The following is a 26,294-nucleotide window of genomic DNA, read 5'->3' as shown; positions in this document are numbered from 1 at the left end:
CTCCTCTCCTTTTAGGATTACATTCACATAGTTGTTCTTGTTTTTTGGTCATGTCTGACTCTTTGTGACTCTATTTGGGGTTTTCTTGGCAAAGATACAGGAGTGGTTTGCCATTTTCTTCTCCAGCTCATTTTACAGATGAGGAAACCGAGGCAAAGAGGGCTAAGTGACTTGCCCAGGGTCATATAGCTAGTAGGTGTTTAGGCCAGATTCGAACTCAGGAAGATAAGTTTTCCTGACTTCAGGCCTGGCACTCTATGCACTATGGTACCACTTAGTTGACTTTAGATTCCCCTATTCCAATCACACCTATAGGCTCAGACAAAGATCATTTTCAATGGCTGTGTACTTTAATGTCACTTTCAATATGCAGATAGACATTAAAATATAACATAGCAGAATCCAATACCAATAACATCAAGGGAAAGGGGTTTGAAACTTTCCCCCTTCTTTCTTCTTCAGGAAGAACTGGGAAGAGTAGTCAGGATGGCTTTGCTAGGCAGTACTCTAGGAAATGGGGGGAAAAGGTGCTATGCCTGGACTAGACTCCAGTGGTCTCACCAGCTTCAATCTGCGAGTTCAGCCTGATTTTCTCTTCCCTCTCATCCACTCTTGCTGGCTCATGTAGTCACATATTCCCTCATTCTAGTCAGCATTTTTCTACTCTTGGCCCTGTTGCCTGAGCTGTTCCCTGCTTTCTATAGCAAAGGTGTTCTGTGCCATCCCCTTTTCCAGCGAGCTCACCAGGAAGAACAGGGAAGCTTTGGTGCAATCCCACTTACTCCTCCCCATCTCAGTTGCATGATTTCTCCCCAAAAGGATGCTGCAAAAAGTCAGAAGCTGCTAGAAACTTGAGATCTATGTATAGACATTCTCTTCCAACCCTCCCAGCCTCCACCTGTGGTTCCAAAAAGCTATAGCATGCAGAGCAGTCACACCCCAGTAAAATATATCAGCAGACAGGCTGAACCAGGTAGACAGTAACCAACAGACCTCAAACATATCAGTGAGTTAGGAGAATGTACCCCAAGCATGTGAAGACATCTCCTGGTGGAATGGGCAGATGAGAACAATTTGCTCCAACAGCCATGAAAGTGGCTAAAGCAGGCTCTGTGGAGCACTCAGACATTGAAGGCACCAAGGTCATCCAATGTATCCTGGGACATTACTAGATGTCTTGACTTTTGTCTCCCCACCGGACTTTCAGGACTCTGGAAGAGAAAGTGAAGCTGATAACTTTGTGCAACTGCAACTCCACCGCATTAAACCAGAAAGAGTGGCCCATTTCCTGGATATTAAAACAAGAGTAACTCAGCCCTTTCCCTCTTCTTCCCAAGATACGCTGTCTCCTAACAGGGCATTTTCCCAGACCGTCCCCCCATGCTTGGAATGTTCTTTCTCCTCATATTTGCCTTTTGGTTTCCCTGGCTTCCTTTAAGTCCTGGATAAAATTTTATCTTCTATAAGAAGGTTTTCCTTATTCTCCCTTAACACTACCTCCTCCCAATTATTTCCAATTAATCCTATATATAGCTTGTTTGTATGTAGTTGCTTGTATGTTATCTCCTCCATTAGACTGTAAGCTCAATTTCCAATTCTTTGCCAACAGTGGGTCAATTATGAGAAAGGAAATAACTATGGGATAAAAACAGATTAGTAGAAATTCTGGGACCAGAACTGGGGCTGGGGCTCCTTCTACTGTTTGACAACTCATCCATCTTCCTTCCACTTTGGATCACCCTCTGAGCCCTCGAATGGCATATTGTCCCTAGTCCAGTTACATGCTGTTCTTCCCCACCCATTTGGAGTTTCCTTGGTTAGCAAACCATGCCCTCTATGAAATAGGGAAGCAGCCCAGGCTCAGCTGGCATTAACAAACACCTAAAGTTTCTTTATAGAGTAATAACTAGGTGGAGTATGTGGGACTTTATCATAGGCACTGGCTTGGGTTGGGACCTGGTTCCTCCTGTGGAATCTGGAAATGAGTGACTCAGATTCCTCCCCATCCCAGACTGACTCTGCACAGAGCTGCCCTCTCCCTCTAACCTAGGACTGTGTTCTCACCTCCACCCTACCTCTCCACTCCATAGTCGTTTTGACTTCATCTGAAAGGAGTCCTAGTTACATCTCTGCTCCTTTACACGTTACTCATCCATAATCACCATCAAACTCCATTCCCTTGCCCATCCCACCCATTCCCCTAAACTTTTTCTAAAGCCTCTCCAGGCTTATTTCATGTATTTATAGGGGAGTTCTTCCCTCAACATGATTGTGAGCTAAGATTACAGGATTTACAGGTAGATGGATTCTTAGAGCTTGTTTACCTTTTGGTCAAACCACCTCCCTTTAGAGATGAGCAAGCAGAGATCAGGAAAAGATAAATAACTTGCCCAGGGTCACAAAGACAATACATAGCAGAACTAGGTTTCAAAACCAGGACTTCTGAATGCAGAGTCAGCGTTCTTTCCATTCTACTGCATGACCTCAAAGCTTCCTAGACTCAGAATTGCACGATCTCAGTACTGGAAAGAATCTTAAAGGCCAATCTAGTCCAAACCCTACCTGAACCATTTCTGTCCCCTACACCATCTGATCTGTGGCCATCTATCTTGTCTTTGAACATCTCCAGTGATGGAGAGCTCACTACCTTTCAAAGCAGCCTATTCCTTGTTGGACAGCCATGATTGTGAGGAATTTCCTATTTATAGCCACACTTTTTCTTTTAGGAATTTACCTCCATAGATCTTCATTCTACCTTTAAGTGCCAAGTGGAATTAACCTAATCTTCCTTTCTTCCTGTCTTTGACTTCCTTGGATCATATGCCTTACCATGAAATCTCTCACTGAAAAAGCCATGAGCATAATTATTTTAGCTTGATTACAAATTGCCTTGGTTGGACCAGTTCTCAGCTGGTCTGGCAGTTTATTACTTGTCTGTCTTGCCAGAGTCTCTCTAACACTAACCATTCATCTTCGCCAATTTGCTGGTTGTGAGGTGAGACTTCACTGCTGTTTTGATTTGCATTCCTCAGTGATTTGGAACACTCTTTCTTATGGCTATTAATCATTTGCCATTCTTCTTTTGAAAATAGAAATTATTCTAAAAAATTGAGAAATAAAATACTCTATCAAACATAGGTTATGAGATAAAATGGTCTTGATATCTAAACCAGGGAAGGATAAACAAAGAGAGCAAAATACAGATGAATATCATTAATGAATATCCATTACAAAATTTAAATTTAAATCTTGGCAAAAAAATTTGTAGTAATTTCTAGCAAATGATAGCAATTAATAAAAAATCATTATAAAGTTGGATTTATACAAGAGATGCAAAATTAGAAAGAAAAATTAACATAATCATATTAAAAACAAAAATACATAAATCCACATGATTATCTCAATAGATGAAAAAAACAGCCTTTGACAAAATCCAATACTCATTTGTGCTAAAAACTCTCCAAAGTATCAGTAGAAGGGGGTTTTTTAAATATGATAAAAAATTATCTACTGAAAACTAAACTAGCATTATATGCAATTGGAGAAGATTTAGAAGCTTCATGACATAACAATATACTTTGAAAATTCTGGGAAATCAGCAAAAACAAAAGCAAAAATACCTTGTTGACAAAAGTATCTTCAGGAAAGTTGCAGGCTACAAAATAAAGCCACAAAAGCAACAGTATTTCTTTATATAACTAACAACATTCAGGAGACAGGAGTTAAAAAGGCAAGTCTCATTCAAAATGACTATGAAATACTTAAAATAAGTACCTGGAAGTCATTTCCAACAAAACGTATTCAGTACCTATTGAGATACAATTACAAAATGTTCTTTTGAGAGATAAAGGAAAACTAGGGAATAGTTCCATGATTTTACTAATATGGGAAAAGCTCGGATGAGGAAACTCCCTCCAAAAATGTAGGTCAGCACCTTCTATGCAAATCATAGTCTTAGAAAGCTGCCCAGAGCAAGGAGAGGTAAAGTGACTTACCAGGGATCATACTGCTAGTATGGGTAAGAGGCGGGAACTGTGAATCTAGGTCTTCCTGGTTCCCAGGCCAGTTCTGTATCCACTATGCCATACTGCCTCTTCAAAGAAGCAAAGAACAGCTTAAATAATATTCAGAATATTCAGTGGTCATGGCTGTACCATAATAATATCATATCAACATATCAACCATATAATAAAATCACAATGACAATACTGCCAAAATTAATTTATAAATTAGGTGCTATAGCAAACGATGGATCCATCAATAACAAGTAAAAGTACCTGCTCTGTGTTGAGCACTGTGCTGGGCACTAAGGGTACAGGTACCAAAAGAAAAATAATTGCTATTTTTAAAGAACTTACAGTCTAATGGAAGAGACACATTCTTATGTAAATATATGTACATATTCAACATCAACATGCATACATACATACATACATATATATGACTTAAATAGACGATAACTTGAGAGAGATGGCAAGTGGGAAGACCAGGAAAGGATACATAAAGAAGATGGTGTCTAAGCAATATCATTTTTAAAAATAATATTTTATTTTTTCCAATTATATTTTTAAATATAATATTTGATTTTCCCCAATTACATGTTAAAACAATTTTAACATTTTTTTTAAAGTTTTGAGTTCCAAATTCTCTCTCTCCCTCCCTTCCTGAGACAGTAAGCAATCTGATATAGGTTATATATGTACAACTATGTAAAACATTCCATATTAGTCATTTTGTATAAGAAAACTCAAAAGAAAGAAAGAAAGATAAAAATAGCATGCTTCAGTCTGTATTCAGACAATATCAGTTCCTTCTCTGGAGGGAAGATAGCACACTTCATCATGAGTCCTTTGGGATTGTCTTGGATCATTGGGTTGCTGAGAATAGTTAAGTCATTCACAGTTCTTCATTGTACAATACTGCTGTTATTGTGTACTATGTTCTCCTGGTTCTGCTCACTTCACTTTGCATTAGTTCACGTAAGTCCTTGCAGGTTTTTCTGAAATTATTCTGCTTGTCATTTCTTATAGCACAATAGTATTCCATAACCACAGCTTGTTCAGCCATTTCCAATTTTTTGTCCAAGCAGTATCTTAAAAAGAAATTGGATGACTCTATTAGGCAACGGTAAAAAGGGAGAGCGTTCCAGGCATGTGAGACAGCCAGTGGAAAGGCAAGAAGTTGGAAGGTGGAGTATCATGAAGAAGAGAGAAAAGGCCAATTTGTCTGTATTGAATAGGTGAAGAGTGGAAGTTAATGTACAATGAGGCTGAAAAGACAGATCAGGGCCAGGTTGTGTAGGGCTTTAAAAGCTAAACAGAAGAAATTCTATCTTATCTCAGAGGCAAATAGGAAGCCACTGGAGTTGATGGTGGAGGAGTAGGGAAATGTCACATGGTCACATATGCATTCAAGAAAAACGACTTAGGCCACAGTATGTAGGATGGACTGGAGTGGAGAGGCATTTGAGGCAGGGAGACCAATTAGGAAACTATTGCAAGGGGCAGCTGGGTAGTGCAGTTGATAGAGCACTGGCCCTGGAGTCAGGAGGACCTAATTTCAAAAAAATCCAGCTTCAGAAATGAACTAGATGTGTGACCCTGGGCAAGTCACTTAACCTCTATTGCCTTTAAAAAAAAAAAAGAAATTGCTGCAATAACATGGGCTAAAAATGATGAAAATCAGAATTTAGGCTGTGACTGAATGTGTGGAAAGAAGGGCTTGGGTGAGAAAAAGAATGTTTCAAAAGATAGATTTGTCAACTGATTGAGTATGTGGGGAGTAGTTGAGGATAATACCAAGGTTACAAATCTGTGGAACTGGAAAAATGGGGGTGCCTTCAACAGAAATTGGGGAGTCTGGGAGGAAGGAGGGTTTAGGGGAAAAGATACTGAGTTCAGTTTTGGACATGCTGAGTTTGACATGTCTCAGAGATGTCCAGTCTGAAATATCCAATAGATAATTGGTGTTGCAGGGCTGACTGAAGGCCAGGGTAGAAATTGGGGCTGGTGATACACATACTCATGCATAAATAGAAATGTGTGTGAGTATATGGATGCACGTGTTAATCATCTGAATAGAATTGATAGTTAAACTCATGAGAATGTTACCAGAAGAGAGTGTATAGAGAGAGAGGAGAAGAGGACAAAACCTTGGGGAGCTCCCATAGTTAGGGGGAGTGATATGATGATGAGAGAGCAGAGGAGCAGTAAGGCAGGTTGGGAAAAAAAACCAAGAGAGAGTGGTGTCACTGTAACATAAAGAGCAAAGAATGTCCAGGAAGAGAGGGTGGTCAACAGAGAAAAAAGCAGCAGATGGGTCAAGAAGTAGGACTGAGAAAAGACCATCAAATTTGGCAATTAAAAGATCACTGGTATTTCTTTGTTATAAGGAATGCTACCCTCACACCCCAGGAAGGAAAAGGGAGAGAAATACAGGGGCAAATTTACATGATACTAAAAAAAAGATATCAATAAAATTATTTCTTAAAAAGATCATTGTTAACTTTGGAGAGAGCACTTTTAGTTGAGTGATGAGATCAGAGACCAGATTGCAAAGGGTTGAGGAGTGAGAGGAGAGGAAATGGAAGCAGTGAGTGTAGACAGCTCTTTCAAGGAGTTTGGCTGAAAAGGAAGGAGAGATAATGGGGATAGTTTGGGGGGGATGGTAGGATCTAATGAAGGTTTGGTTGTTTTTTTTTTAGAAGGGAAGATACTTGTACATATTTGAAGACAGTAGAGAAGGAATAAGTAAGTAGGGAGAGGTTGAAGATTCGAGAGAGAGAAGAGGGATGATTGAGGCTTCAGTCTGCAGAAGAAACAGAAGGGGATCTGGCGCACACATAGATGGGTTGGCCTTGGCAAGGAGGGAGGACAGCTTTGTGTCAGACTTTGTGAAAGGGGGGAGAGTATGGGAGATAATGTCAAGGAGCTAGGAGATGAAGAGAATGGGAGGAGAGGGAGCACATGTTGAATTCTCAATAAAGTTAGATCCTTAGCTAAGGAGGGGGAGAGGAAAAGTGTGGGAGACTTGAGGAGGGAAGATAAGATTTGGAATAGCTCCCTTGGGGAGATAAGAAATCAGTTGGGGAGCAATAAATGTCTTGCTGTAATAGGGGTTATTTGAGGATGAAGGACGTAAATTTGAAATGAACCTAGTCACCACTGTTGTGAGACTTCCTCTAGCTGTTCAGGAGTAGGAATGGAGGAGGTGGATGGTAGGACAGCTCCAAGGCCAAGGTTCAAGAGATGGGCAGCAACAGGACAAGAAGACTAGAGACACAAAAGTAAAGGACATTGTAGGGGTGAGATGGCTAACTGTTGGGTTGAGATTAGAAAGAAACAAAGTAAAGTCAGAGAAAGGATAATATCCTGAGAAAGCATTAAGGGGTAGAGGAATTGAGGCGTCTTAATGAGAGCAAAGAATAGGTTTAGAAAGGGAATCATGCTAAGGGATTATGATTAGGAAAATGTTAGAGTTGCTCATCAAGGATGAGAAATTAATGTGTATCATGGCAAGAGGGATGCCAAAGGGATACTTTATAGAGCTAGACAACGTAATAACAAAATTCATTCAGACACTGGGTGTAAATCCCCAGCTCTAAAACTAACTAACTAACTGTGACCTTGAGCAAGCTACTTAAATTCACTGAGCCTCAGTTTCCTCATCTGTAAAATGGGGATAAAATATTTCACCAAGTATCTGTAGGAAATGAGCTTTGCAAACCTCGAACTGTTATAAAGTATGAATTATTATAATTTCTTGGGAAAACTGCAGCTTCTGGCTGTCTACTTTGGCTGTCGCTGAGGAGTTAAGGCCGCCTGGGGGTGCCAGTACATAATCAGGACAAACTGTATAACCATACTACCTTCTTTTAAGTATGAAGATTTTTAAGCAGAGCATAGGCTTTATACAGGTGGAACCTTAGGGGGTCCAGCCTAATGCAGCCAAGATCAAGCTTTCTCAGGGACCCTTCTGTCTGGTCACTTGAATCCATTCTAGTCTGACCTCTGGCTTCTTCCTCCGTGGTTTTCTCCTTCTTTCTGGGTCCCCTGCTTCCCGAGCTTTCCTAGCAGCTGAGGAAGCAGATAGCTCTGTTCTGAGGTCTCTACCAGCTCTCACATTTTAAGTTTTATCTTCTGAAGTCCATTCCAGCTCTGACATTCTGTACTTTATGACCTTTGATTAGAGCTGGCCTTTCCAGCTCCCACATTTTCTGGTGTAAGATTCTGTAATTCTAAGCTTTGATGAGAACAGAAGAGGGATGAAAGGTCCCAAAGACCATATGATTTTTTTTTTCTGTAGATCTGTAGAGAAGAGTTCAGATCATGTTGTTAAGGATGCTTTATGAGACTCTCCCCAAGGACACACATATGACACAAGGAAACACAATCACAGGCACAAAGGGAAAGGCACCCAGGGTAGCAAACTCTTAAGAGCCCTAATGCCACACTAGGCTGTTGATATAAACTACCAAATCTTTGATAATCCTTAAAAAGGGGTGCTCGTAACCACCTGAACCTTAGACTACCTGTGGTCCCCAAAGTTTGACAGCTGGGAGAGAGGCAAGCTCTTGGTCTAATTCCTTATTTGAACCTCCCTTGTGGGCAAGAAACTGACAGTCAGAGATGCTGTAGGACTTGGCTAAGGACATGGAGCTAACAAGCAAAGGAACCAAAATTCTTACTCTTTTCACTCCAAGACCAAGGATCTGGCTAGTATCTGGCTGCCTCTTTGACTTTTGCAAAGTTGAGGGGAGGAGGAGGAGATTGGGGGCCCAGGAAGACCAAGGGGTAAAGTTAATCACCAGGGTTTTGTGCTGGCATTGGCTTAATAAATTCAAGGATTATAACTAGAAGAGGCCTTTGGAAATAGGAAATAGGAAAAAATCTATTTTAATCACCTCATTTTATGGAAGAGAAAAACTGAGGCTCAGTGAGATTGTGACTTCCTCTAGATCATCCACAAAACAAGTGGAATTTTTGTTGTTCAGCTGTTTTCAGTCATGTCTGATTCTTCATGACCCCATTTAGGGTTTTCTTGGCAAAGATACTGGAGTGATTTGCCGTTTCTTTCTCCAGCTGATTTGACAGATAAGGAAACTAAGGCAAACAGGATTAAGTGACTTACACAGGGTCACACAGCTAGTCAGTGTTTGAGGCCAGATAAGTCTTCCTGACTCCAGGCCTGGCACTCTATTGACTGCACCACCTATCTGTCCTAAGTGGAATAACCAACATTCAAATGTGTGACTTCTCAATGTTCAGAATTGTCTTCCCACCTAAGCAGAGAAAATAATGGAACTTTTAAAATCATCAGTATCATCATAATCAATTATCATTATCATCATCATCATCACTATCCTGTGTCTAACTGGGATTAAGGGAAGAAGGAATTCATGTCTAGACCAGGAGAACTAAGGATGTCCCAGCTGGTGGCAGCAATGACAGAGAGGCCTCGCTACCTTTGTAGGCGGAGTCAAGGAAGTTGTAGGTCCATTAGCATACAGAACATCAGGGAAGAAGGATTGGGCCTCCTATACACACACACACACACACACACACACACACACACACACACACACACACGCACACACACAAACAGACGGGGTGGTGGTGGGGTTTCTTTGCTGGATGATGGCAGGAGAGGCCAGAGAGGAATGGGTTTCTGAAAGAGAGAGGGAGGGGAAAATAAGGAAGGGAATAAGCATTTATATAGTGCCTGCTCTGTGCCAGGCATTGTACTAAGCCACTTAACAAGTATTACTTTATTTGATCCTCACAACAACCCTGTAAGGTACATGTTATTATTATCCCCATTTCACAGTTGTAGAAACTGAGGCAAATATAAGGCTAAGTGATTTGCCCAGAGTCATGCAGCTTGCAAGTGCCTGAGGCTGGATTTGAACTCAGTCTTCCTGAGTCCAGGCCTAGCACTACATCCACTATACTACCTAACTGCCTAAATTTTCTTCTACTTCCATCTTTCAACAAAAGCAAAGAGTCAGAGCCAGAGTCATGGTCATACAGTATCCTACTTAGAAAAGACTTAGGGAGCTACTAGGTGGCACAGTGGATAGAGCACTGGCCCTGAAGTCAGGAGGACCTGAGTTCAAATCCAGCCTCAGACACATAACACTCACTAGCTGTGTGACTCTGGGCAAGTCACTTAACCTCAATTGCCTCACCAAAAAAAATAAATGAATGAATAAAAATAGAAAGGACTTTAGAAATCACCTATTCCAATCTTCTTATTGGACTGAGGAGGAAACTGAGACAGTTTCTAAGCCAAGAAGCAGCATGGTGCAATTGATAAGATAGCTGGCTGTGGAGTTAGAAAAGAAAGACCTGAGTTCAAATCCTCCCCCAGCCACTGTTAGCTAGCTATGTGGCCCTGGACAAGTCACTTAACCTGAATGAGCTTTGGTCCGTCATATACAAAATGAAGGGGTGAAGCTAAATGACATTTAAAATCTGTTACAGCTCTAAGTATACCATCATCTGATCCAAGGTCATGTAGCAAGTTAATGGTAGAGCTAGTACTAAATTTCTTTCCTGCCGAGACCATATTCTTTCCAGTAGGCTTACCCTGAAGAAATAGGCCTATCCTTCTTCAGGAAGACTTGTTTCACTCCTCATGAATAAGGGCCTCCCATCTCTCATCAGCACTTCCTTCCAATGCTCTGTTTACGTGCTTCTCCCTTGTTCCCCTCCTGCCTACTTGGTTACCCACATGCCCTACAGCAGATTGAGGGCGTTTGCAACTTTGGCAGTCGTCCAAATAGGATTCACCAGTCCGGGGCATTCAGCAGATCAAGAAAGACACTCTCAGTATAAGAGAGAAACCCCAACATCAACATCAGCATCATGGCTAACATTTATGTAATAACATTTCAAGGTTCATCAACTACCTCACAAATACTATCTTGTTTGAGGATCACAACAACCCTGGAAGGTAAGGGCTGTCATTCTCCCCATTTTACAGATGAGGAACCTGAGGCTGGGAGAAGTTAAAGTTACCTGCTCAAGGTCACACAGCTAATAAATGTCTGAGGCTGGATTCCAACTCAGGTCTTCCTGACTCCAAGTTCAATGGTCTTTCCATTGTACTCCTAGCTAACCAGAATGTGATAGTTCTGCGTCACTGGAGGATGGGGGGCATTTAATCTGGAAAGGAGGTGACTCAGAGGGGATATAAGAGCAGTCTTAATCGCTTACATGATGGACTGCCCAGTGCTCAAAAGAGTAGACTTGTTCTGCTTACTACAGAGGGGCAGCTAGAAGCCACAGCAGGAAGTTATGAAGGAGCACATTTGGCCTTGATGTACAATGCATCGTCTGGAAAATCAGAGCAGTCCAAAAGGGCAATGGGCTGCCTTGGGAGGTAAGGAGTTCCTCATCACTCAAGGGTTCCGGCAAAGGCTGGGACATCTTATTGGCTATTTTGCAGAGGAGAGAGCCTTGTTCTGATGGGGCTTGCACTGGATAGTCTCTATGGTTTCTTTCTGAGATTAGCCTTCCGTGGTCCATTCTATTTCCATCCTCTAAAGAAGTTTGGTAGGAGGGAGGAGGCTTGCTTTGATCATATTTTATCTATGCACTAATTTGATCTTAGACCTAACCAAATACAAGTGTATGAGCTAAGGATGCCTTGTCCAGGAAGATTAGGCTGTATCTGGACAAGCTGCACAGGCCCAGGAGGAACCAATAATAAACTATAGGATTTCTGAACTGGAAGGCACCATAGAAAATAGCACCTACAGTATTGCACTGTGAGCAGGAGTATGCTGGAGCCAGCTTGATCAGCAGAGCCGATCCTTACATTTTTAGTGTGACCATTTACACCCTGGAAACTGACAAATGCCAAAAATCAGGGCTTGATAATCATTCTGTTGATTATCTTAAGAAAGTGATGGATAAAATGTTAACAATGCACATTAAATGTGGAAACATGTTTTGTATGCTTGCACATGTATAACCTATGTCAAATTGCTTACCCTCTTAGGAAGGGTGGAGGGGTGTATGGGAGAGAATTTGGAACTCAAAATTCTAAAAAAGCAGATGTTAAAAATTGTCTTTATAAGTAATTGGGAAAAAAATAAAATATTATTCAAAAAACTCCAATACAGATTAAACTTTAAATTGTGTCCTATGTATATATTCCCCTCACCCAGAGAGCCAGTTGTTAAATATTTACCAGCATACTTCTGGTTGTAAGGGATCTTAGAACACCAGATGATAACTCTGCAAAAGACTTCAGAACATAGAACTGAGTGTCAAGGCTAGAAAGAACCTTAAAACATAGAAGAAATAACGCTATAGCTAGAAGGGAGCTTAGATCACACAACACCAGATTCTAGTGATAGAATATAGTAGCAGGTAACAGACTGTTAGGGCTGGAAGACAGCCTTCAACTTCGAGTATTTGAGCTGGTAGAGACTTAAGGACCATCTCATCCACTCTGTTCATTTTACAAAAGAAAAAACCGAGACCCCAAGGATCTAAGTTTGGAGGGATGGGGAGACAGACTAGGGAGCTCATCCTATGCAGGGGAACAATGTGAGTCCAATCAGGCAAGTCAGAATGAGCAAGCTGGTGGAGGGAGGGGGAGCAGCTACAGACGGGGCTGCAGGGATAGCAAGGAGAGCAGACTGGTATTTGTTGGAGCGGCAGAAGATCAGAATTGAGGGCATGACATGGGAGATGCTGGCGAAGGATCGCCTAGCATGGCATGCCCGCATCAAAGAAGGTGTTGTGCTCTATGAGCAAAGCAGAACTGCAGTAACTCAAAAGAAACATAAGATGAACAAATTTAGAGCTATCTCCACCCCAGGAGTTCATATGGATTTTTTTGTGCCCAACCTGTGGTAGAGCTTTCTAAGCTTGTATTGGTCTGATTAGCCAGAGTTGGACACACTGTACCTTGACCCTGACATTGTGATGTCATTTTGGTCCTCTTTGAGAACAACCATACAACCAACCAGAAGGTCTGACTGAAGAGGTAGAAATAACCAGATAGATGTGGGTCATTAAAAGCAAAACAGAGAATTTATACCAACCAACCTTGGCCCCAACAAAGATGTACAAGAAGATATCTTCTGCCCACTTCTTTGCTTAGATGGGGAATCCTGAATGTGAAACACTGCATGTAATGTCAGACTTTTTCTATACATTGGGTAGTTTTGCTGAAATACTTTTCTTCTTCTCTTTTTTATTCTTTATTATAAGGAATAGATCTCTGGAAGAGATGAAGAAAGGAAAATGATATAAAAACAAAAAGCAAAATCTGGTTGTTTTTTTCTTATCTAGATGGGGGCAGTTAGCACAGTGGATAGAGCCCTGGGGAATCAGGAAGACGTGAGTTCAAATCCAGCATCAGACACTTGACACTTATTAGCTGCATGACCCTGGGCAAGTCACTTAATCTTGACTGCCCCCACAAAAAAAAAAAAAACAAATAAAAATCTAGACAGATAAATTTGAAATTGATGCTATAGAAAATAGTTGTGTAACCAAGATGATGAGGGATTGCAAATCATGTCATATAAGGGTTAATTGAAGGCATCGGGGATGTTTAGACTTGAGAAGAGAAGATATGGGGAGGATGGAAGTAATGAACATTACTTCAAGCACTGTGGTGTGAAGAGGGTTCAGAGATGTTCTGTTTGACCCCAGAAGGCAAACCTGGGAACTAAGTTTTAGGCAGTTAAAGTTATAGATCTCAGCTCAATATGAGGAAGTTTAATGCATTGAGTGCTGACACCAAAGCCAGGAAGACCTGAAACACTAGCTGTATGATCATAAGCAAGTAAGTCATTTAACCACGCTGAGTTTTCTCACTTGTGAAATTGAGATAATAATAACAGTAGTACCCATGGCTCCTGGTTGTTGTGAATCCATAAAGTGCTTTGCAAATTTTAAAACACAATGTAAATGTCAACTGCCATAGGGGCAACATCTATCCTATTCAGGCTAGGCTATTTTTTCCTTAAAAGGTATTGTAGAGGCAGCTAGGTGGTGTAGTGGATAGAGCACTGGCCCTAGAGTCAAGAGGATTTGAGTTCAAATGTGACCTCAGGCACCTACCAGCTGTGTGATCCAGGGCAAGTCATTTGAGGGAAGGGTATTGTAACTATCCATAAGACTTAATTGGTCAAGAGGCTAACTTTAAAAATCATTCATATAGCTTTCTGACACCTAAGTATAAAAACTGGCCAATGTGGAGCCAGGATCTCCTCCTCTAGCCTTGATACAAGCTTCTGCCTGCTGTGTGAGGATGACCAACACAGAAATAGAGAAGCTGTCCTGTATCCTTCCTGAATATGCTTTTCATGGTACGGCCAGGTATATCTGATGACATTCACTAAATTACCCAACCAGGAGGAAAACACCCTCGGTTCCCTTTGGAATTTGAACCATACCATCTACTATGTCTTGGTACTCCTTGTGAGCCTCAGCTGGTTTACTTGCAAGCTATGTTACAATTCTCTCAATGGGGACACTATGGTCTTGGACATAATGGTATCAATGCCACTAGTCTGGAAGTCCTTGCAGAAAAAGTTAGCCCATCTCATTGTGGTCACCGAGTAGTTGATGATAGAGTTGGAGGCAGGAGGCTGGAAAGTCAGGGAACACATCGTTGCCTACATGGGTCCTAGTAACTGCTGAGATCAAAAGGTCATTAATTGTTGGTGTAAAAATGAAATGCTGAGAACGTACTGTCATATAGCTACTAATTCTCATTTTCACTTTGCTATTCTTTGCAATATACACATTTTATATATACATGTACATACACACATATGTCATACATAGATATAATATATACACATATAATATATAGACATAATATATATGCGTATAATATATAGATATAATACATATACATGCATACATACACGTATATATGTATATGTATATCCCTTCCTTGCATAGATCTTTATTGTATCACTACAGATTGATGTTGCATGTCCGGGTGACCTCATGACTATGATTTCTTGAACGTGGACGTCATGGATTAATTTACTAGGGAGATAGGCTGTGATGTTCTTGAAAAGAATTATGATAATTTTAAACTATAATCTCATAGGGATTCCTGATGTTAGGAGTGTATCTAGAGAATAAAAATAAGGATATTATGATGAAAGTTTTTTAAAAATGGGAGACTGCCAGGTAATTAGTGGCAAGGTCATAACTGGGGAGACTATCTCATTACTGCTCTTTAAATGACTCTGCATCATATGAAAATACCAAATACATTAACAGGAGGCAGACTCCTGGGAACTGAGCTATGAGTCCTCTTCTGAGGAGGGAGAGTTGGTCTGAAGAGTAGACCAGCCTTACTCAGCAAAGGGAGCCTGACAGCAACAGACTGAAGGGAGTCCTCAAGTCAGAAGGAGACAACTCAGCTGGGAGAAGGCTGAAAGCTAGGCTGGCTATGGCAATAATACTAACTGACATTTCTATAGCACTTGCTGTGGGCCAGCACTAACTGCTTGAAAATTACTACCTCATCTGATCCTCACAACAACTCTTTAAGGTAGATGCTATTATTATCCCCATTTTGCAGATGAGGGAACTGAGACAAACAAAGGTTAAATGACTTGCCCAGGGTCACACAGCTAGTAAGTGTCTGAGGCTAGATATGAGCTCAGGTCATCCTGGCTCCAGGCTCAGCACTCTATCCACTATGACCCATAGCTACCCATGGCAGAGAGATAGCTCCTCTGTGGGTGAGGCAAGGCTGAAAACTCCTGAACTGAACAAAGACAAAGTATCTGCGGGCAAGACTGAAATTAGATATATCCTGAAGAAGGATATCTTAAGCCAGAAATAAGAAGATTCTCTAGGAAAGAACCAGGTGTAAGGCTCGATGATGAGACAAACTAGATAAATAACATGCAGTTATCCCTTCCATATTGTGACTTTCCCCATCTCAGTTTCAATATATTGTAGTTTGGCATAAGAAATTAAATGGGAACTTGGGGGGAGTTTTGTGGAAGACACAGGCAACAGGTGAAGGCCAACAGATGACACAGGAAAAGCTTAGGAGCTCAGAAATGCGTAAAATGTATGTACTATTACATATAATATTACTGTACAGAACGTATATTACTGTTTAATAACATAAATGAACAACTACATAATTTTTTTTTCTTAAAATTAAATTTGTAGTGAGAGAACTGCGGTTCTATGCACTGGCTTGAAGATGCCAAGCAATCTCTCATGTGACATCTCACAGTGATCTCACAGCCACAGATTGAGAGTGCAGAGCCACCTAAAGTTTTCGTTCTGGGAAGACTCAGCCTCACCTAGCTCTAGAGGGCCCTCTTGTGTATGAGCCATAGAAGCAAAGCAAGAATCACCCAACTCCATGCAATTTCATTGGCTGTCCCCCGTACCTAGAATTCTCTCCCTTGACTCTGCCTCCTGACTTCCCTAGCTTCCTTTAAGTCCCAAGTAAAGTCCCACCTTCTGCAAGAAGCCTGACCCCTGAAAGGTTAGTGCCTTCTCTCTATTGATTTTCTCTGATTTATCCTGACTATATCTTGTTTGCATATAATTGTTTGCATGTTGTCTCGTCCATTAGTTTGTGAGTTCCTTGAGGGCAGAGACTATCTTTTGCACTTCTTTGTATCCCTGGTACTTATTACAGTGCCTGGCATATAGTATATTAATAAATGTTTATAGACTGATTGACAAAGGTAGGTTGAGATTCCTGACCCTGGACACTTAGCCCTCTTTCCTCAGGCTCAGCTCTCTGTCCTGAGGAGCTGAGGATAGGTTCTCTACCTAAGGCTCCTAATCAAACACATAGCAGGTGCTTAATAAATGCTTGCTGGCTGGCTAAAGACGCAGATTAGAGTCCTGAAGACCACAGAAAATCTGGTGAGCGATAGACAAAACCATGCTCTCTGGAAAAGGTAATGAATGGCACAAAGGAATCCAGACCGAGAAGGTTGGACATGCAAACCATACCACCAGGAGACAATCAGAAAGGCAGGACCTTCTGTTACAACTGTGAAGAAGATGGCCATACCGTAGGCCAAATGCATTAGTGAGGAGAATGCAGCTTTAATGTTACAGAAGCTGATGTGTCCAGGAGCAGCTTTGGGAACAGGAGAGGGGGCCAGGGAAGGAGAGTACCTTTGACCCAGAAAACTGGAAGCATGACCCTTGTGACTCAATTCCACCTGGACTCATAGGACCCACAAAAGAAGACAAAGGCTGAGAATGTGAAATGTACTGTCAGAGAGTAGAGCACAAAGGACCATTGTATTCTAATTATTTTGTAAGAGATATTTGATGGAAAAATACCATTATAGCCTTTAGAAGGGTTTGGATTTAGAGAACTGAGTGACAAAAACTAGCCATGTCTGTGTTACATCAGAATGAGCCTGAAGTTCATTATGGAGCTTGTTGGTGTCAATAGAAAAGTGGATACCTTGGCTCATGTGTGTCCAGACCCAGATATTATTATCTTTAACATGTCAGTGCTAATTGGAACCAATTCCAGTCTGCTAAAGATATTAACAAGATACTGAATACAACAAGTTGGGCCCAATACCTGTACAGTTTGACCCTCTGTTCAGCCTATAATAGAGGCCTATAGGAGAATAGAGGCAAGATAGGGCCCAAGAATTCTGGCTCTTCAACTTCATAAGCTGATCCCAAGATATCAGACTTTGGTGATTGTCCAGTAGCAGAAGAATAGAAGGATTGGTTAAAACAAAAATTCAGCAAGAGGACAGGTGTATTCTCACTGCATGAGTGGGGTGTGATATACACTCAAGGAGCAACCTACAGGATCCACTTCATTGACCACCAACCATTCCAGTAATGATCTAGAAAGATTTCTTTATCTGTGTTGCATGACCTCAGAAACCTTTCCAAAGACCAACTAGACAAAAGCATCATCACAGAGCCTAGTAGCCCATATGCATCAACTGTATTATGGTGGTACAATAAGAGAATGGAAAAATATCAATATGTGTAGATTACAAGACTTGGAACAAAAAAATCAAAGTGAACCAGTAGCCCGTGCCAAGGGCTCAAGACATCCTTGACTACCTGTTAGGCAGCCAGTAATTATACTTATGCAGTGACTGATATTAGGTTCCTATGGCAGACAAGGAGTGATGGACAGCTTCCATCTACCTAGCTGGATTTTGCCAGTTTGGGGCAGATGTCACAAGGTATCTGGGAGGCACTTGCCACTTTCCAATGACTGATGGAGAAATTAGTTAGAAATATGGATTAACTAGAAATGTTGGCATAGTTAGATGACCTCATAATCTTTAGGAAGACCCTAGAAGAACATGAGAAGATCAATGAAGGTGCTGGATCATCAAAAGGAAAATGTTCTGAAGTTTCCAGTCGACCGGTCTCAGCTTTTCAGAGCCTCTGTCGAGTATATAGGTGACATAGTACCATAATATAACCCCATTTCAGTCCCAAACAAGGTGGAGGAGGATACCTAAGTGAAGGTTGTATTTGTGAAGGCCAGGGAACTAGGTTACAAGCAAATGGCTGTGTAGTAAAGAATTAGGGGCTTCCCACCAGACACTATGCCCACAGCATATGTAAAGCTGGTTTCACTGAACCAAACTTTTCTACCTCAACTGTTTGGGGATGACTAGAAGCAAAAGTAGATGCCTGATCAGAAGTGATACAAGCCAAGAAGTAAGGCAATGAAAGCATAAGCCAACCAGAAAGTTTTCACAATTGCTAAAGTGTTGTGAGAAAAGTATTTCCTACCAGGCTCAGAGATCTGCCAAGGCAGAGATAACTCAAGGAGATGTCAGCTTTGGCTGGCATCAAGTAATGCAGAGATATACTTGAATATTCTGACTTCATGCTGCTGCCTATGTTAGGGATAGAGACCAGAACAAAACTGGGGAAGTTAGCCTGTAGCATTCCTAGCAACAAATACAATTCTATCAAGAGTATTGATACAAAGGGGCAGCTAGGTGGTGCAGTGAATAGAGCACAGGCCCTGAAGTCGGGAGGACCTGAGTTCAAATCCTGCCTCAGACCAAACACTTCACATTTACTAGCTGTGTGACCCTGGGCAAGTCACTTAACCCCAACTACCAAAAAAAAAAAAGGCTTGATATAAGCATTACACCCTCTTGCTTCAAGAGAGGGCACTCATGATTCCAGCCCCTTTTAGGGAAAAAAACCCAGAGAAAAAGAGAATAAACTTTGGAAGGCAGATATGCGAAGGAAAGCTACTCCCTTCGCACATGTCCCCGATATCTGAAGTCTTATTCTTTTTCTCGCTGAGTTTCTCCCTGAAATGGTCTTCTGAACCCACATGGATGCTCTCTCAAAGCAGGAAAGAAATAGGTCTGGGGGGAGGGGGGCAGAGCCAAGATGGTGGAGTGAAAGCAGTGACTTGCTGGAGCTCTCCTCCAAACCCCTCCAAATACTGATAAAAAATGGCTCTAAACAAATTCTGAAGCAGCAGAACCCACAGAAAGACAGAGTGAAACAAATTTCCAGCCCAAGACAACCTGGATGATTGATCAGAAAGGTGTATCGCGCCGGGCTGGGAGTGCAGCGCAGCGTGGCGTGGGCGCGCAGACCGCAGGGAACCTGGAGCAGGCCTCAGAGGACTGAATCGTGGGCAGCTGTGGAGGTTTCCAGACTCCTCAATCCACAAATGCCAAAGACAACTTAGAAGGTCAGTGGGAAAGGTCTGTTTCTGTCGGTGGTCAGAGAGGAAGGCGGGGTTTCAGCTCCATTCCCCAAAAGCATGGCGGGGGGGGGGGGGGGGGAGCTGCTTCCTGAGCTTCCGGCCCACAGACTGAGGGGGAATCCAGTGGCTGATCAGAGAGGGACTGCAGGGATCTCTTTGCCAGTGCTGAGGCAGGAATCTCTTGCTTTGCCCGTGTTTGGATCTGGGTCACAGTTCTGGGCGGCAGGTGCTGGGGTGAGGAGGAATGCTGGCGTGGTAGAGCTTGGAGTAGCTGTGGAGAGGAACCTTCCTCACAGTTACAGGACAAAAAGGAATACTTGTGGTCACAGGCCAGGAAAGGAGTAAACACCTCGCCCCTTATCATACCACCTTGGAAGAACTGAAAATTTACAGGTCCCTACAAGTATCTCTGAAAACAGCTATACAAACCCCTGAAGCTTGGGACAATACATTCTCCACATTGGAAGCAGACTCTTACCTTAACAAAGAGTTTAAAACTCAAGTAATTGGCTGGGATCATGAGCAAGCAGCAAAAAGAGTCAGACCATAGAATCTTACTTTGGTGAAAAAGAAGATCAAAATATACAACCAGAAGAAGACAACAAAGTCAAAGCTCCTACATCCAAAGCCTCCAAGAAAAATATGAATCAGTCCCAGGCCTTGGAAGAGCTCAAAAGGGATTTTGAGAAGCAAGTAAGGGAAGTAGAGGAAAAACTGAGAGTGATGCAAGAAAATCATGAAAAACAAGTCAACAGCCTGCTAAAGGAGACTCAAAAAAATACTGGAGAAAATAACACCTTAAAAAATAGCCTAACCCAAATGGCAAAAGAGGTCCAAAAAGCCAATGAGGAGAAGAATGCCTTAAAAAGCAAAACTGGCCAAATGGAAAAGGAAGTCTAAAAGCTTACTGAAGAAAATACTCCCTTAAAAATTAGAATAGAACAATTGGAAGCTAGTGACTTTATGAGAAATCACGACACAGAACAACGCATCCAAAAGAATGAAAAATTAGAAAACAATGTGAAATATCCCATTGGAAAAACAACTGAACTGGAAAATAGATCCAGGAGAGAGAATTTAAAAAGCCATGATCAAAAAAAGAGCCTAGACACCATCTTTCAAGAAATTATCAAGGAAAACTGCCCTGATATAGTAGAACCAGAGGGCAAAATATACATTAAAAGAATCCACAGATCTCCTGAAAGAGATCCCCAAAGGAAAACTCCTAGGAATATTGAAGCCAAATTCCAGAGTTCCCAGGTCAAGGAGAAAATATTACAAGCTGCCAGAAGGAAACAATTCAAGTACTGTGGAAACACAATCAGGAGAACACAACATTTAGCAGCTTCTACATTAAAGGACACAGGGCATGGAATATAAATTCCAGAGGACAAAGGAGATAGGATTACAACCAAGAATCACCTACCCAGCAAAACTGAGTATAATCCTTCAGGGGAAAAAATGGTCATTCAGTGAAATAGAGGACTTTCAAGCATTCTTGATGAAAAGACCAGAGCTGAATAGAAAATTTGACTTTCAAATACAGGACTCAAGTGGAACATGAAGAGGTAAACAGGAAAGAGAAATCATAAGAGACTTATTAAGATTGAACTGTTTACATTCCTGCATGGAAAGATGATATTTATAACTCATGAGACCTTTGTCAGTATTAGGGTAGTTGGAGGAAAAAAATTATATGTATGTATATGTAGATAGATAGATAGAGGGCACAGGGTGAGTTGAAGATTAAGGGGTCATATCTGGAGAATAAAATTAAGGGATGAGAGAGGATTATACTCAGAGAAGAAGAAAGGGAGAGGTAGAATGGGGTAAACTATCTCACAAAAAAAAAAAAAGAAAAGTCTCTTACAGTGGAGGGGAAATGGGGGAAGGTGAGAGAATGAGTGAATCTTATTCTTGTAGGATTTGGCTTAAGGAGGGAATAACAAACGCATTCAATTGGGTATGGAAATCTGTCTTACCCTACAGGAAAATAGGGGGAGAAGGGGACAAGAGAGCAGGGGAGGATAGAGAGGAGGGCAGATTGGGAAAGGGAGTAATCAGAAGTAAATACTTCTGAGGAGGGACAGGGTCAAAAGAAAGAATAGAATAAATGGGAAAGCAGGATAGGATTAAAGGAAATAGAGTTAGTTTTTCACAACATGTCTACTATGGACATGTTTTGCATAACTGCACATGTACAACCTATATTGAGTTGCTTGCCTTTTCAATGAGGGTGGGTGGGGAGGGAGGAAGAGAGAAAATTTGAAACCTGAAGTTTTAAAAACATATGTTTAAAAAAAGTGTTTTCACATGCTACTGGGAAATAAGAAATACAGGAAATGGGGTACAGAAGTCTATCCTGCCCTACAGGAAAATAGAAATGGAAGGGGATAAGAGAAGGGGGGAGAGAAAGAAAAGAGGACCGACTAGGGAAAGGGATATTCAGAATGCATGCCATCTTGGGGTGGGAGGAGAGGGGAGATGGGGTATAAATTTGGAATTCAAAAACTTGTGGAGTGAATGTTGAAAGAGAAAAATGAATAAATTTGAAAAGAAAAAAAGAAATAGGTCTCTCTTCCTGCAAGCTCTCATGCCAACTCTACCTGTTAGTCTCTCTTATGCAGGTATGGCATGTCATCAGCATTCTTTTCCAGAGTCTTATGCAAATAATCTCAGCTTGAATGGCAGGTGACATGGAAAGGCAGTATGTCAGAAACAGATACTTCAAATGAAGAAGACACCATGTACTGTTGCATAACAACCAATTCAGAAAGGGGAAGAGGACTGAAGCCTTTCCTGCCTAGAACTTCAGCCCTGGGATTACCAGGGTAAGAGACATCCTAAAGAGCATAGTCACACTGCTAGTCAACTGAGGCTGTCTGCAAGACTATCTTGCTGATGAAGCCTAGGATCAGTCTATACCATAAAACAGCTCAGGTTCAGGGGGAAACAGGGCAGCAGGTTATAAAAGAAATCTATTTAACCTCTGAACAAACTAACTTTTAACCAACTGACATTTCAGGTTTGTTAAATTAATTATCTGAAAAAGAAAACAATTGTGTGATACAAAGCTTCTGAGCAAATAATGATTTAATACTAATGGTCCAGGTTACCATTAAGTCAGGTCTATAATTCTCTCAATAATTAGTGACAAAGGAGTGGTTCACAGAGCTTATGTCTATAATAGAAAAGAGGCGTAAGATTTACAGGAATAGGGAAGTGTAACAAGAACAGGGAAGTAGGCTAATTTATAGCGTTAGGCTGCTGGGCATGTTGGGGGCATAATGGAGAGTTTCCAGGGTGAGAGAGTTCTTAAATTTGGTAACCTATTGGATTAGGGCCTGTAACTATCAATCTGTCTGGCAAAGTGAGATTGCTTTAGGAATCTCTGCCCTTCACTTGTAGTATTTTGTAATTAAAAAGCTTACTTTAAAGGGTCCTGTAGTTTGAACTTACTTCAGGGTGTTGAGGAAAAAGGGAACTAAGACTGAGAAAGAGGATTTTCTTTTGTTTTTTTGTTTGTTTTTACAAGGCAGTTGGGGTTAAGTGACTTGCCCAGGGTAACACAGCTAGTAAGTGCCAAGTATCTGAGGCTGGATTTGAACCCAGGTCTTCCTGACTCCCAGGCCAGAGCTCTATCCACTGCACCACCTAGCTGCCCCTAAGATTTTTTAAAATCTTATAATCCTATAATTAATTTATTCCCGTGAAGATGTATGTCTTACTCTAAATTATCTGCTACTAAATGATAGTCTTATCAATCTATCTATTCACTAAATCTATAGGTAACCTAGACTTAAAAGAATATCTATGTTAATTTGGCTTAGCTGTTAGGGCTAGCTTTTCCTAAAGAAAGACATTTTTTTAATCCTACAATCAAACTAAAAAGGAATCAAAGTAATCAGTACTAACTGATTTAAAAAATATTCCTTTTGAATATATATTCTATTTTATTATTTTGTTTTTCATGTTTACTTACTCTTGTACTAGAATTGTACATGTGTCAGATACATTTGGATTTTTTTGCTATGCATAGTTTTTGTACGTGATTACACTGCTATTTAACTATGTTCTGTTATCATTTAGGCCTACTGGTATTATTTTTTGGGTTTTTTTGTTATGTTTTACCAGTATGTCTTTATGTTTATATGCTATGGATACACATGTATGCTGTGACATGTGTATATAATATGCCCTGAATATAATTTAGATCTTCAAGTTATTCTTTTCAGCCTACTATGATTATTGCATTACTGCTCATATTACAACAGGTGTTTCACAGGACTGAAAAACATTTTAATTCCCAGGAGTCTGCTCTTTGGAGCCCCACCAATAGAACTTAGAACAGCAAGGTAGGCAGGTGAGACTATTTATAGATAGCTGGCCTTCCCAACTCTCTCAACTCTGAAATTTCAGACTCTACCTAAATGCAAGCTACCCTGTGGGCCTGGGACCATGAACTTGGAGGAGATCCTGGTTCTGAAGGGGTCTTGTGAATAGGAGGTAAGGTGGAAGGTAAGCCAAGAAAGCACTAAATTAGGTGATCACCTTTGAGAATTCTAAAAAGGATATTGTTTGGTTGAAATAGTATAACCACATATTTGGAGATGAGCACAGTCTCCCAAATTCATCAGGTTTAGTAGGCAAGTACCCTCGAGGAAGCATGTTATTTTTCCGGACTGCTTAAAAACTGTGCCACATGAACTTTAGGCACTGAGGGAAATCATTCAAAAGGGTATTGCTGGAGCTTCCCCAAAGCCACTAGAGAGCTATCCAGAACTGAGAGTATGAACACATGTCAAAAGTATCACAACTGATTTGCCAAGAACAGAAAATGTTTAACTGGGGAGGGGAGAATGTAACAGGGAGCATAAGTTGGAATAGTTGCTGATCAGTTGATTTCCCCTCAGCTCAGTCAATGTAATCACAGAGAGTAAAGGGCAGATAACAGAGGTAAAGAGATGTTAATTTTAAGAAAGTACAAAAGTGGGTCTATGCTTAATTATCCCTTTACAAAGCATGATGGTTTCCTTGATTGAATTGGAAGAGAAGTTAGCCATTGGCTGGACGAAGACTGGTCATTCCCTAATAATCCTTCAGAGCTTCTCCTTCCTTTATTTCAGTGGGAGAGGAGCCCAACTTCTGACAAGATACATAGAAGATGCTTGGACCTAGAAGAAGAGAGGTAGAATGAAGCTACATAAAACTGGAAGAGCAGAAGCAGAAACAGCATCAAATCCAGCTGCTGTGTGGAGAGGAAACCGAACTTGGGGAGCAAGGAAGTATAGGCTGATGTGGCAGCTGGTGTGATGGTGTGGATACAATGTGGATACATCCCACCTGCATCCTCAATGCTGGCCCCAAGGAGGTGAACCTTCTTGGGTTTTTTTTTTCTCTCTTTGATAACCTTTATGGAAGCCTAAAGCTTTTTTTCCTCTGGACACAAGAACATTCTATTTCTTAAATGCATGCTCAACTTTCTTTGTTTTAACCATTTATTTTGTCTTAGCTGAAATAAATGGTGTTAACCTCAGTCATTTGCTGATGTGGGTATACTTATAGGGTATGCCGTTGTGCTTAATGTTGTGTTGTTTTGGTGTTTCAGTTGTGTCTGACTCTTTGTGACTCCATTTGGGGTTTTCTCAGCAAAGATACTGGAGTGGTTTGGCATTTCCTTGTCCAGCTCATTTTACAGATGAGGAAACTGAGACATACAGGTTTAAGTAGCTTGCCCAGGGTCACCCAGCTAGTCTGAGGCCAGATTTGAACTCAGTAAGTTAAGATACGTCTTCCTGACTCCAGTACAGCACCCTATCCACTGCACTGCCTAACTGCCCAGATGTATTTATAGGGAAGTCAATTGACGGAACTATCCTGAAGAGGAGAGAGAAATAGACTCAAAACCCTGGTGTTTCTCCAGAGCACTGCCTCAGACCAGGGGTCAAGTAAGGAGCAGGACAGGAGGGGAAGGGAGGAAGAGAGAGAGAGAGAGAGAGAGAAGAGGAAGAAGAAGAAGAAGAAGAAAAATTCACTTGCTGTAACTATATAACTTCTCAGAGAGAAAATATTTATATCAGGCAAACAACCCATCTAGACAATGAGTCAATAATAGGAAGAGAGCAAACAAGGGTAAGTAAATAACTCTGCTCACCATTATGCCCTACAATTGCTATAAGATGACTAGATGTAGAGAAGCTTCTAAAGGGAATTTAGTAGCAAATTGGAAACTGTGCTTGGAAATCTTGGAACTCTCCAAGTTTCATCTCTGATCCTAGGAGCAAAGTTACCTGAGAAATTCAAAAGGAGCAAAGGCTATGTAGCATTAAAAGAAATTTGGCAGGTCCACACGAGGAGGCATCAATAAAAACAAAACCTCCTTGAAATTTATGGGAAGTTCTTCTTACCACCAATACCACAACAAAGTCCCAAGGGCTTCCCAAGGTGGACTTCCAACTTCATGCTTCAAAAAGACATCAACGCCACTGGATCCCATCACTTCCCTCACCAGAAGTCCTGGAATGTAAGCTTCTTTTGGGCAGAGGCTGTTCAATTTTTTTCAGCACTGAGCCCAGTGTCTGGCGCAGATTGGGCAC

General features: G+C 41.2%; 2 long non-coding RNA genes across 2 annotated transcripts; one reads left to right on the top strand and one right to left on the bottom strand.

Annotated features, from left to right (window-relative positions):
* Nucleotides 1-328: 328 nt before the first annotated feature.
* LOC144455864 (uncharacterized) lies at nt 329-4,088 on the bottom strand. The gene is made up of 2 exons (XR_013484677.1): nt 3,996-4,088; nt 329-1,211 (listed from the first exon to the last, which is right to left on the bottom strand). It is a non-coding gene; the product is annotated as an uncharacterized LOC144455864 (long non-coding RNA).
* Nucleotides 4,089-16,179: 12,091 nt separating this feature from the next.
* LOC110206586 (uncharacterized) lies at nt 16,180-25,416 on the top strand. The gene is made up of 3 exons (XR_013484676.1): nt 16,180-16,497; nt 24,118-24,216; nt 24,825-25,416. It is a non-coding gene; the product is annotated as an uncharacterized LOC110206586 (long non-coding RNA).
* Nucleotides 25,417-26,294: the final 878 nt, after the last annotated feature.

Source organism: Phascolarctos cinereus, unplaced genomic scaffold (assembly GCF_003287225.1).
Source record: "Phascolarctos cinereus isolate Bilbo 61053 unplaced genomic scaffold, phaCin_HiC Scaffold_2;HRSCAF=192, whole genome shotgun sequence".
In the NCBI taxonomy this organism is placed as follows: Eukaryota; Metazoa; Chordata; class Mammalia; order Diprotodontia; family Phascolarctidae; genus Phascolarctos; species Phascolarctos cinereus.
Note: the sequence above shows the minus strand (reverse complement) of the source record. Positions and strands in the feature narration are given on the sequence as shown.